General features: G+C 32.1%; 1 long non-coding RNA gene across 15 annotated transcripts; it reads left to right on the forward strand.

Moving 5' to 3' along the window:
• Window positions 1–1109: 1109 nt before the first annotated feature.
• On the forward strand, window positions 1110–10642 carry LOC106776019. Of its 15 annotated transcripts, XR_002669820.1 has the most exons (10): window positions 1110–1624; window positions 3525–3726; window positions 3801–4339; window positions 4427–4512; window positions 4801–4835; window positions 4956–5022; window positions 5951–8912; window positions 9009–9113; window positions 9201–9252; window positions 10236–10642. It is a non-coding gene; the product is annotated as an uncharacterized LOC106776019 (long non-coding RNA). The 15 variants fall into 15 exon arrangements; XR_002669810.1 differs by having other exon boundaries at window positions 4427–5022; window positions 5951–6052; window positions 8839–8912; XR_002669815.1 differs by having other exon boundaries at window positions 4427–4835.
• The last annotated feature ends 1974 nt before the right edge of the window (window positions 10643–12616 follow it).

Here is a 12616-nt window from a genome sequence, read left to right on the forward strand (position 1 = left end):
GCTACCGAATGAGAACATTTCCAGTTTTTGGTTTCCAGTTTTTCGTTTCACGCAGTCTTTCACACAAATTATTAAGACTATTGAATACTTTAAAATCAGAATTTGATTATAATTTTATTTTTAAATTAATGTTTTGAGAACTATGTAAAAAAGTAAAGCTTTAAAATCCGTAATGTATTTATTAGTTAATGCCGAAATGTTAATTATTCCCAGACACTAATTAACACCGTGAATAAATTGGACAAAAATAAGATAGTGATACTTCTTTAAATAAATTTATTTTATATTTAAAGAATTTAACAACAAATCACTAGCTTACAAAACTAATATAATTATTAAATAAAATTTTATATTTTAAGTTTTAAAAAATATGAAATATTTTATTTTACTTTTATATAGAGATAAACACTTAATATGAAATGAAATCTTCAACTGCTATTATATTTAAAGAATAAATATTTTTTTTAGTTTTTTAATTTAATAAATATTGAAGTTCAGTTGAAAATTAATATAGTTAAGTTCACATAATAGTACAATTTGAAAATAAGTTATAATATTTAACAGTTCATTTTAAGTTTAATCAGGTAAACTATTTTTTTTTTCAGTATAACTTTTAACAGTACATTTTAATGCAGTTTATTTATTTTGTTCATTCCTAAATATACAAAACAAAACCAAGTATATTATATATATATATTATTTAATTTTTTTTAAACTTAATTTTGATGACTTTTATATATTCTGTTTTATTTTAGGGTTTGAGATTTTTATTTTCTTTTATAATTATTTATTTAATTTGTTCTTTAAAAAAATTAAAATATTCTTTTGAAAATATATTAATAAAAAAGATGACAGAAGATGAAAAAGAAATTTTCTATATATATGTTTTTTTCTAATAAATGAATTAATTATACTTTGACACACGCTCGTAAAATACACGATGGGAAAAATTTCTTTTTCATGTTCTGTCATCAAAAAATTAAATAATTTATTTAATTTTTTATGACAGAATATGAAAAAGAAATTTTTCCCACCGTGTACTTTACGAGCGTGTGTCAAAGTATATATATCATGACAAGTCCGGATAATTAATTCACTTCTCAGAAAAAGACCACAGGGTCATTCAAAAGAAAAGAACCTAGTTCCCTTTTTAAGTGATTGTTTAGAGAGAAGTTATCTCTAAACTGTGATGGATTTCTTCAGCATGAAAAGCATGAAGGCAGCTTACCTTGGTCTCATAACATTTCTGTTAGGTTGTATTGGAATCAAGTATGGAATCTCCAATACCAATCCTTTCCATGATTCAACCCTTTCTCTTCTCGTCACTGCTGTTATTTCCCATCTTATTGCAACAGCAGCTGACATGAGTCACCCAAACACTGTCATAACATTTTATTTGTCAGGGATAGTTGCATGTGAAACACTGCTGTGGATTCTCATTGCTCAACTTTCCTGGTTCTCTCTAGTTAACTTCCTTGTTTTACTAATACTCAAATTCTTGTTCTCTCACTTCCTCACTCAGCTGCTCCTTCCCTATTTCAACTGCATCACTCAGTTGCTCTTCGGAACACCTCCAAATGCTTCTGACATGCCAAATACAGAACAGCAACCGCAGGACTCCCAGGTGTAGCATCTCAGATATGGCCTCGTTCATCAATATGTAGTTTTTTAGTTGTGTTTCTGGCTTTATACTTATGCTCATATTATGTATTCTTAATTTTCTCTATTTGTCCTGATCATTACGGGTAGATTAATCCCCAAATCGTGAGTTATTATCTGCAAAATAGACCAGGCTATTTTATTTTTACTTTGATTTTCTGTACAAGTTGGAGTAATTAACACAATACTGTTCATAGACCAATGGGATAGGTAATTCACAGTTGGATTGATCAATTTAACATTTCTTGCTAAGGTTGCAAAAGATTCAATTCAGAAAAACTCCACTGCAAACATGCTTTAAGGAGGATATATTGGGTAAAACTTTCTGAATAGGACAATACTTACTGATGAATCCCAATAGCTGAAAAAAAACAAAGAAAAGGCTCCCCATAAGAGTGCTCTTGACGATGTTGATGGACTTAAGACTAGTTGCTGGATCTTGCTGTATAGAAAACCAAAATATCTTATCTGAAATGAAAACCCTAAACTGAAAATAACTAATGAAAGACCAAGTTATAGCTGTTTTAAGATGAAGTGTGTCCTAAATATACTGTATATCGATGTTTGAGATCTATACATGAAGATCTAAGTCTAGTCCTAAAGGATGCAAATGTATTTCTATGTATAGCCTCAATTATAAGGTATGAACTGCTTTCCATATATTCTCCTTTTCGGGTTCCATGAATATCAAGATTATATTTTTAAGGGATTTAAGAGATAGCACTGTTTTATTTATTTTTATCCCACTTTAAAATAGCTTCATTGCAATTTTGTCCCAATGTATTTGGGTTTTTCCTAGAAAGTTTGTAAAGGTGTTGTTAGTAATGAGGTATTTTATGGTTCAGTAGGGGATTGAGTTGCACCATTACTTTTTTATTTCTGTTTATCACATTTACTATCATCATTTTGCCTCAACATGATCAAAATATCCAACATCTGTTTTTGTTTCTAAGTTTTCTAGCTCATGTTGTGTAAAATTGAATTCAGTGCTGCCTAGTTCTAGTCTAAGAAATGCTTTTAGTAGATAGTATTGGAGAAAAACATTGTATAGGTCAATATTTACTGTGAAACCCCTAAAGTGAAAACATACACTTCTCCATAAAAGGACTATTTTTGTTTGTCAATCATGATGTTGTTGTGAGGGTACTACCAAAGGTAGGATAACTGAAACAAGAAAAAATAATAAAAAATCTGGAACATTGACTGGGATTTAGTTAACTTGTTGGCCATAGTGCATGAATTGTAATAAACTCCTTGACATGTGATCAATTCCTACTGAAGAAAAAACCTGCTAAGTTAGAATAGTGCTAAAAAGAGCTGAACTGAATAAAGCACGTGATTCTACAAACTTAAAAACATTTAGGAAAACCCCAAAACCCAGTCCTAAACTACTTCTTTGTCTGTCAAAATGTCCTAACATTTCCAACAATATATGAATGCAACATTATTTGAGGTTTATCTGTAAAATCCATTTTTAGTTCGAAGAAATTCAAATGTAGTTTTTGTTTAGAGGCAAATGTCATTGTAAGTTCTAACAAGTCTGGAGTTGTTGTGAACGAGAGAGCACCATTGCATGAAACTTAACTTTTATGCCCTTAGTCCCTTTATACCAGACAGGAGTGTAGGGAAGGCAACAAATTTATGATCATCATCCCACAATAATAGCTTCATTTCTATTATCACAATTTAGTCGGATTTTTCTTTTTTAAATATCTTGATTTGCTACGAAGACAATTTCTATTCCAACAGAGACTTGAATTGAGAGTTCCTGTAATTTGTTTTTGAATGAACTTGTCTCATAAGAAATGGAGGGATTGTAGTTTTTCAAGTCTTTGGCTTATACTTAAAAGCCTGTATAATTTCAGGTATAAGGGCACACCAACTAGTTTTACCCCTCTTGGATTGTCAAATATGTTTTGTCCCTTTGTTTTGGCCTCAAGTGTTCTACATCACCCTATCATCAATAGGTCTTGTCTGGTTTCATGGAATTCTTTGAAGGACAAAGAAGGAATGATACCATTGCCACCTCTGATTATCAGTCATGCACTCTCTCTGGCTTAACAGTCGGTAACAAAGTTTATATTTCCCATGTTCTTGAAATTCTTGAAATAATCCTTGTTGATTTTCTTTTTCTTTTCCAGCTTCTCTTTGTCCTTGGGGACTGCAAGGAATCGCACGATATCTATTCTTTCAGTAATGACATGGAGGACTCTTGCCTTTTCTCCCAATATCCTTTCACTGCATTTTTCTTTTCTTCTTTATTTCTGTTTCCTCTATGTTTTTTACTTTGTACTTTAATGCTTGTTTGCTTCTCTTGGCAACTTAAAATGGATTACATTAGTAGTTAATTTTGTCATTCACATTTTCAATCAACAATTTGTTTTTTAATGAACATGACGCAGTATGGCTTCTCACGAGAAATGAAGAGAGTATAGTTTTTCAAGTCTTTGGCTCATACTCAAAATTCTTTATAATTTCAGGTATTGAGGCACACCAACTTCTAGTTTTACACCTGTTGGATTGTCAAATACGATTTGTCCTTTGTTTTGGCCTCAACTGTTCTACATCACCCTAGGTCTTGTCTGGTTTCATGGAATTGTTTGAATGACAAAGAAGGAATGATACCATTGCCGCCTCTGCTTATCAGTCATGCATCCATGTTGCTCTCTGCAGCTTAACAGTCAGTAACAGAGTTTCTCTTTCCTATGCTCTTGAAATTCTTCAAATTGAACTTGCCATCCTTGTTGATTATCTTTCTTTTTTGCAGCTTCTCTTCGTCCTTGGAGATTGCAAGGAATCACATGACATCTATACTTTCAGTAATGACACGGAGGACTCTTGCCATTTCTCCCAGTATCCTTTCACTGCATTTTTCTTTTCTTCTTTATTTCTGTTTGCTCCATGTTTTTTCCTTTGTACTTTAATGCTTGTTTGCTTCTCTGGCAACTTAAAATGGATTACATTACTAGTTAATTTTGCAACTCCATTTACATAACTCTGTTCTGTTAGTTGAATAAGGAATTTTTGAAAGAGAATTTCAGTATTATCCGATTCCATTTTACTTAACTCTGTTGTGTTACCTGAACACACCCTTTCTTACCTCTTGTTTCTCTTTTCTTCTATACCTAACTGCACTCGCAGCTTACCAAATGGAAAACTCCTTCCATTGAAGTCAAGTGAGAGAAATCCTTCTTGTGCATCATATTGTCCCTTCTATTTAACTAATCGCTAACTACTGTCAATCTTCTTTTTCTGGATCATCACTACTTTTTTGTATACACCTCACGTTTCTGCAGAAGATGCAGAAACTAATCATGACATGGGTTGGAATGCTGGTCCTACATAGGAACATAAAAAAAGCAGGTAGGGGTTTTGTGAAAATGTATGACAAACCATAATTGTTTTCTTAAATTCTGTTGCTTTTATTTTCAATATAGCCTTTGTGTCTTTAATTATAATAAGCAGTTAAGCATATTTTTATAAGAGTTAATCGTATTTAAGAAATAATGGTTGAATAGTACTTGCTTTGTCTGATCAAGAACTGAGATTTCAACTGTTCCTAACGGTCCTATTTACATAAGATTAATTTTCATGTATAGTTAGCATCATTAAACATTTTTATTTGATCAGAAGTGTTTTTCTTCTTCAGACTTCATGTCTTAAATCAAGATGTACTATTTTAGGCCTATGGGAATGGAAAGTAAATTTTTACAATTTTCAGTAACTCCATATACGCTTTAAATTTTTTATTTATCAAATATTTATTTAGATAAGGAAGACATTTCAATCATGGAGAAAAAGAAAGTACCGCAAAATTTTATGAAAAAAATCTTATTGATATAAAACTCTGAAAAGTGTTCAACGATAGTCCAGATTTATATTGGCTAATCAATAACTATAATAATGTCAATAAAAAACCAATATTTGTTAACGTTGAATAAAAAAAGTTGACTTACCTTGAAAAGTAATTTCAGCTAAAAAAAATACTCTAACTGTTGAGAAAATAACTCTACCAATAAAAACTAAATTTTATCCTCATAGTTACATAGTCTTATTTTTATTGAGGAACATATGTAATGTATATCTGTTGGAGTGAGATTTAAGTTTCCCATCTTATTGCATCCGCAGCTGACATGGCCAACCCAAACACCATCATAACATTTTTTGTCAGGGATAGTTGCATGTGAAACACTGCTGTGAATTTTCATCGCTCAGCTTTCCTGGTTCTCTCTAGTTAACTTCTTGGTTTTTACTAATAGTTAATTTTTTGTTCTCTCACTTCCTCACTCAGCTGCTCCCTCCCTACTTCAACCGCATCACTCAGTTGCTCCTTGGAACACCTCCAAATGGTTCTGAGATGCCAAATACAGAACCGCAACCTTAGGACTCCCAGGTATCATCTCAGATATAGTCTGGTTCATCAATATGTAGCTTTTTAGTGTGTTTCTGGTTTTATGCTTATATGCTCATATTATGTAGTCTTAGTTTTCTCTATTTTTCCTGATCATTACGGGGTAGATTAATCCCCAAATCATCGAGTTATTATCTGCAAAATAGACCAGCCTATTTTACTTTTAATCTGATTCTTTATACAAGTTGGATTAATTCTGATAACAGGGTACTGTTCATGGACCACGTGATATTTGAGGTTCTTGATTAATCCCCAATTTATTATGGGTTCAACAAGTTTGAATTTTTTTTTTTGGCTTTATGCTTATTCCCATATTTTATATGCTTTATTTTCTCTCTTTGTGCTATAATACTTTCCTTTCATGTTAGTTGGAGTCGGATTTAAGTTCCTAATAATTACTGCTTACATTAATCCCCAAACCATCGGGTTATTATCGGTAAAATATACCAAGCTATTTTATTTTTACTTTGATTTTCTGTACAAGTTGGAGTAATTAACACAATACTGTTCATGGACCACCTGGGATAGGTAATTCACAATTGTACTGTACAAGTTCTGTGTAACTCATTGGTTGATCAAAATGTTGAAAAATATTCAATTCAGAAAAGCCTAACTCCACTGCAAACATGCTTTAAGCAGATATATTGGGTAAAACTTTCTAAATAGGGCAATACTTACAGATGAATCCCAATAGCAGAAAAAAGAAAACTTCCCCATAAGAGTGCTCTTGCCGATGTTGATGGACTTAAGACTAGTTGCTGGATCTTGCTGTATAGAAAACCAAAATAACTTAACTGAATTGAAAATCCTAAATCCTAAACTGAAAACAATGAAAGACCAAGTTATAGCCGTTTTGTTTTGTCTGCCGTACACCACTTTCTGCATTAAACCAAGTGCAAACCTCAGTCCTAAACTTCAGGGTCACACCTGCTTTTTTGTTTTAAAATAAAGTGTTCTAAATACCCTACTGTATATCGCTGTTTGAGATTTATATATGAACATCTAAGTCTAGTCCTAAACGATGCAAATGTATTTCTATCTATAGCCTCGATTATAAGGTATGAACTCCTTTCAAGATCTGCAATGAACTGAACTAACTTATTCTTCTCCTTCTTGGTTCCATGCATATGACGATTATATTTTTAAGGGATTTAAGAGATAACACTGTTTTATTTATTTTTATCCCCACTCTGAAATAGCTTCATTGCAATCTTGTCCCAATGTATTCGCGTTTTTCCTAGAAAGTTTGTAAAGGTGTTGGTACTGAGATATTTTGGGGATTGAGTTGCGCCATTACTTTTTTGTTTCTGTTTATCACATCTACTATCATCATTTTGCTTCAGCTTGAATAAAACATCCTACATATGTTTTTGAATTCAATGCTGCTTAGTTCTAGTCTAAGAAATGCTTTTAGTAGATAGTATTGGAGAAAACCATTGTATAGGTCAATATTTACTATGGAACTCCTAAAGTGAAATCATACACTTCTCCATAACAGGACTCTTTTTGTTTGTCAATCATGATGTTGTGGTTGAGGGCTATAGAATGGTACTATCAATGGTAGGATAACTGAAACAAGAAAAAATGATAAAACATCTGGAACATTGGCTGGGATTTATTTAAATTGTTGGCCGTAGTGCATGAGTTGTGATAAACTCCTTGACATGTGATCAATTTCTACCGAAGAAAAAACCTGCTACATTAGAAAAGTGCTAAACTGAACAAAGCATATGATTCTACAAACTTGAAAACATTTAGAAAAACCCCAAAACCCAGTCCTAAACAACTTCTTTTGCTGTCAAAATGTCGTCAGATTTCCCACAATATATGAATGCAACATATGAGGTTTATCTGTAAAATCCCTTTTTAGTCCGAAGAAATTCAAATGTAGTTTTTGTTTAGATGTGGATGTCATTATAANTTCTAACAAGTTTGGAGTTGTTGTGAATGAGACAGCACCATATTTTTCTCTTTATTAGATTGCATGAAACTTAACTTTTATGTGTTCAGTCCCTTCATACCAGAAAGGAGTGTACTGAAGGCAATAGATTTATCATCATGCCACAATAATAGCTTCATAGATATGGTCAAAATTTAGTTGGTGTTTCGGATATGGGATCCAAGATCAGAGACACTCCAAGTTGTTCCTTCTGTGTGCTTCCAAAGATCTTTCACGCTATCACACCGATCGGTTGCGATCTGCAAGTTAGTATTGGGATGCAAACAAAGTCCCACATCGAGTAAAAGAAGGGCTGGTCAAGGGTTTAAATACACATAGATACCTCCAATGATAAGAGACCTTTTGGAGTGGTACCAAAAGCAAATCCGTGAAGGCTTGGCCCAAAGCGGACAATATCTTACCATGTGTGGAGATCTATGTGTGTGGATCGCCCATCACTCTTTCCAATCAGTCTGTTGGATACAAACAAAGTCCCACATCAGAAAAATTAAAAGATGAATATAAGTTCTTTCCCTTTAGGGGAGGTGGTCCTTTGTTTGAGGGGAGGATGTTGGGTACAAACAAAGTCCCTACACATAAGATACCTTCATTAATGAGAAGCCTTTTGGAGTGGTACTAAAAGCAAATCCGTGACCCATCCCTACACAGTGACCCCTTATATTACAGTTGGTTCTTTTTTTTTTTCAAATATCATGATTTGCTACCAAGACAATTTCTATTCCAACCGATACTTGAATTAAGAGTCCCCGCTTGTTTTTGTCATTCATATTTTCTATGAACAATTTGTTTTTGAATGAACGTGATGCAGTATGACTTATCACGAGAAATGTAGGGAGTATAGTTTTTCAAGTCTTTGGCTCATACTCAACCGTATAATTTCAGGTATTGAGGCACACCAACTTCTAGTTTTATATCTTTAGGATTGTCAAATACGATTTGTCCCTTTGTTTTGGCCTCAAGTGTTCTACATCACCCTAGGTCTTGTCTGGTGTGATGGAATTGTTTGAATGACAAAGAAGGAATGATATCATTGCCCCCTCTGCTTATCAGTCATGCATCCATGTTGCTCTCTGCAGCTTAACAGTCAGTAACAGAGTTTCTCTCTCCCATGCTTTTGAAATTCTTCAAATTGAACTTGCCATCCTTGTTGATTTTCTTTCTCTTTTGCAGCTTCTCTTCGTCCTCGTAGATTGCAAGGAATCGCTTGACATCTATTGTTTCAGTAATGACTCCTCTTGCCCTTTCTTTAATGCTTGTTTGCTTCTCTGGCAACTTAAAATGATTACATTAGTAGTTAAATTTGCAACTCTATTTACATAACTCTGTGTTAGCTGAATAAGGAATTTTTGAAAGAGAATTTCAGTATTATCCAATTCAATTTTACTTAACTCTGTTGTGTTACCTGAACACACCCTTTCTTACCTCTTGTTTCTCTTTTCTCTATACCTAACTGAACACACCCTTTCTTACCTAAGTGCACATTTTTCAAAGTCTAGAACAATATATAAAATTTTGCTTTCCAAGTGAATTTTTTATACTGGTTTCTAGACGGTTTAAACAAGGTCAATACTTTTTATATCTTATGTTTCTATACTGGTTCAAAAATCAGTTTAAAAAAATCTTTTTTAATCAATTAAAAAAAAAAAATTCTACACCAGTACTAATAACTCCAGTCACAAAAGATAGATTAGGTCTTGTAATTGTAAGATAAACTAATTTTCCAACTAACCTCTTATATTTTTCTCGATCAAAGAATGATTTACCTTCTTATATGTTATTAATTTTTTATTTGAGTTCATAAGACTACCCACTAGTTTATATTGTCTCTTGTAGAATATCAAGAGCATACCTCTTTGAAAGATTATAACACCACATTTTTAGTGAGTTACTCCAATACATATGAAGTATTTGAGACTTTCAAGATTTTTTGTTTGAAAATATTTACACAAATATTCTTTTAATTAAGATATTTTAAACAACATCATTTCTTGTCATGACTATATCATTAATATATATTATTAAATAAATACATTTTCCAGGAGAGTGATGACAATTAAAATTTAAATAATATGTTTGATTACATTTTAATCCAAACTTTTGAACAAGTAACCTTAATTTACCAAAACTTTCTTCGTGGAGATAACCATGGAGAAAAGACATTATTGATGTCGTCGATCTGCCTTAGAATCCAATTATTTGATGCAGCCAGAGTAAGGAGAAGGCACAATGTGGTAAGCTTGGTGACAAGAGCAAAAATATCAAGCAAATCTAACCCATCAAATTGAGTATATCCTTTTGCTACAAGATGAGTTTTGAATCACTTGATGGAATATCAGAGTTATATTTGGTTTTGTAAATCCTTTGACAACCAATGATTTTCTTGGAAGATCAGTGATGATCCAAGTGCAATTGACAGCTACATAGTGAGTTCTTCGTTCATGGTTTTGATCCATTGAGGCTCTATGTAACTCCATAGTTCATTGATAAAAGAAAAAGAAAGAACAATATACTTGAAGGAAGGGAACAAAGTATCATAATTGATGTATTTGTGAAGAAGGTACTTTATAATATTATTGGTGTGAAAGATTTGAAGGCAATGGCAAGTTTTCTTATGACGGTTGGATCTTCTTGGTTGAATGAGATTAAGATTGTAAGCAACATTAATATCACAAACAGACATATGACTGAATATCAAGAGCACTATTCTCAATGCGACAAATTCAAAAATTAATAGCATTGTTATTGTGCATATAGTTATGTGAGATAAAGAGAGAAAGACTATTATTATCATGCACAGTATTAGTTAAGATAAGAAAAATGATATTCATCAAACAACACATTACCCGAAATTTCAAACAACACATTAATTTTATGGATTTTAATTTTAAAATAAAATAATTTCACCCCTCTTTAAATTAAAATAAAATTTAATTTTATATAAATATTATACAAATAATTTCAGTAAAAAAATTGATATTTTTATAAAATACTTTTAACAAAATTAAATTTAATAGACAACTAATATATTATCCGTAGTTAATGTATTAGTCTTTGTCTGTTAGAGTCTTATGGATAGTTAATGTATTAGTTGTTTTTGTCTGTTTTAAGTACATTGGTAAAAAATATGTGTCTATAAGTTGTATTATTGATTGCATGAATGAAATAAGAACACAAAAAATATGGATAAGATTATTAACAAAAGCTTGATTTGCTAATAAAGTGGTCTCAATAGATAGTTACCTTGAGTATCCGAGTGGAAAAAGAAAATTATCAATTGGCTTGAGTGCTTGAGTGAGAAAACAGAGGGCGAAAGATGATTAGTCTTACAAAGAGTTTGTATATCCTTTACCAAGATGTGGATGAGTTTGGCTTTGAGAAGATTCTAAGTGAAAAATCTTAAAAAAATGTTGGACATTTTGGAGAAGGTGCAAAAGGAGGATGACCGAGTGAAGCAAGTGTGGCTTCAAATATTGAGAGGCAAGTTGGAGAGCATGAAGACGAAGGAGACTGAAGGAGTAGTCAAGTCAAGTACATTACTCAGGATAGAGACCATGGTGAACCAACTCAGTAAAAATGGAGAGCGTTGCTTGTTCATCGAGTTACGGAGATCTTGAGGTCATTGACGTACAACTTTAAGAATATGGTGTAATGACTTGTCAATGCTCACAGTTAAAGAGCTTGTTGGATCTCTTGAAGTACACGTGAAAAAATAAAATGTGGGAGCCACTTCTTGTGTAATTGTCTTGCTTTTATCTTCTCATTTTCAACAATTGTATGTCTATTAGTACTTCTTATATTATGTGTTTAATCTACTTCTATATCATACAAACAAATCTTCACATTTGTAATCCTCTTAAATTAAATGTGTATGCAGTGATTAAATTTATATTTAGTGGCTAACATACCTAGAATTTCCTTATTTATTGTTGCCTGTTATATAAAACTAAATAAAAAAAAATCATAACAAGTGCTAATTCCAGCTAAAGCATAAGTTGTTCCTTATTACTTTTTATGGGCTTCGATGACTTGAAATATCTTCTTGCTTCCTAGACCTAATTAGACTTAATATGCTTAAATGCACAATTTACTAATTACTCCTATTTTAGTAATGAAAGAAAATACAACAAAAGTGGATTTTAATATAAAATTTACAATCAAAGTAAATTTTATCCTACAAACAAGCATCTTATTTAACTAAAGCTAATATACGTTATTCTCATTTTTGCACTCATTACCATAAAATATCTCAGGACCAACAACACCTTTACAAACTTTCTAGGAAAAACTCAAATACATTTGGACAAAATTGCAATGAAGCTATTTGAGAGTGGGGATAAAAATAAATAAAACAGTGCTATCTCTTAAATCCCTTAAAAATATAATCTTCATATTCATGGTACCCAAAAAGGAGAAAAATAAGTTAGTTCAGTTCATTGCAGATCTGGAAAGGAGTTCATACCTTATAATCGAGACTATAGATAGAAATAGAGGTGTCAATTTAACCCATGGCCCCAGGGCCAGCCCCAACCCACTATTGAAAAAGCCCTATTTTAAGAAGTCCCTTAAGTAGGGGGCCAGAAAAAAGC

Source organism: Vigna radiata, chromosome 10 (genome assembly GCF_000741045.1).
Source record: "Vigna radiata var. radiata cultivar VC1973A chromosome 10, Vradiata_ver6, whole genome shotgun sequence".
Taxonomy (NCBI): domain Eukaryota; kingdom Viridiplantae; phylum Streptophyta; class Magnoliopsida; order Fabales; family Fabaceae; genus Vigna; species Vigna radiata.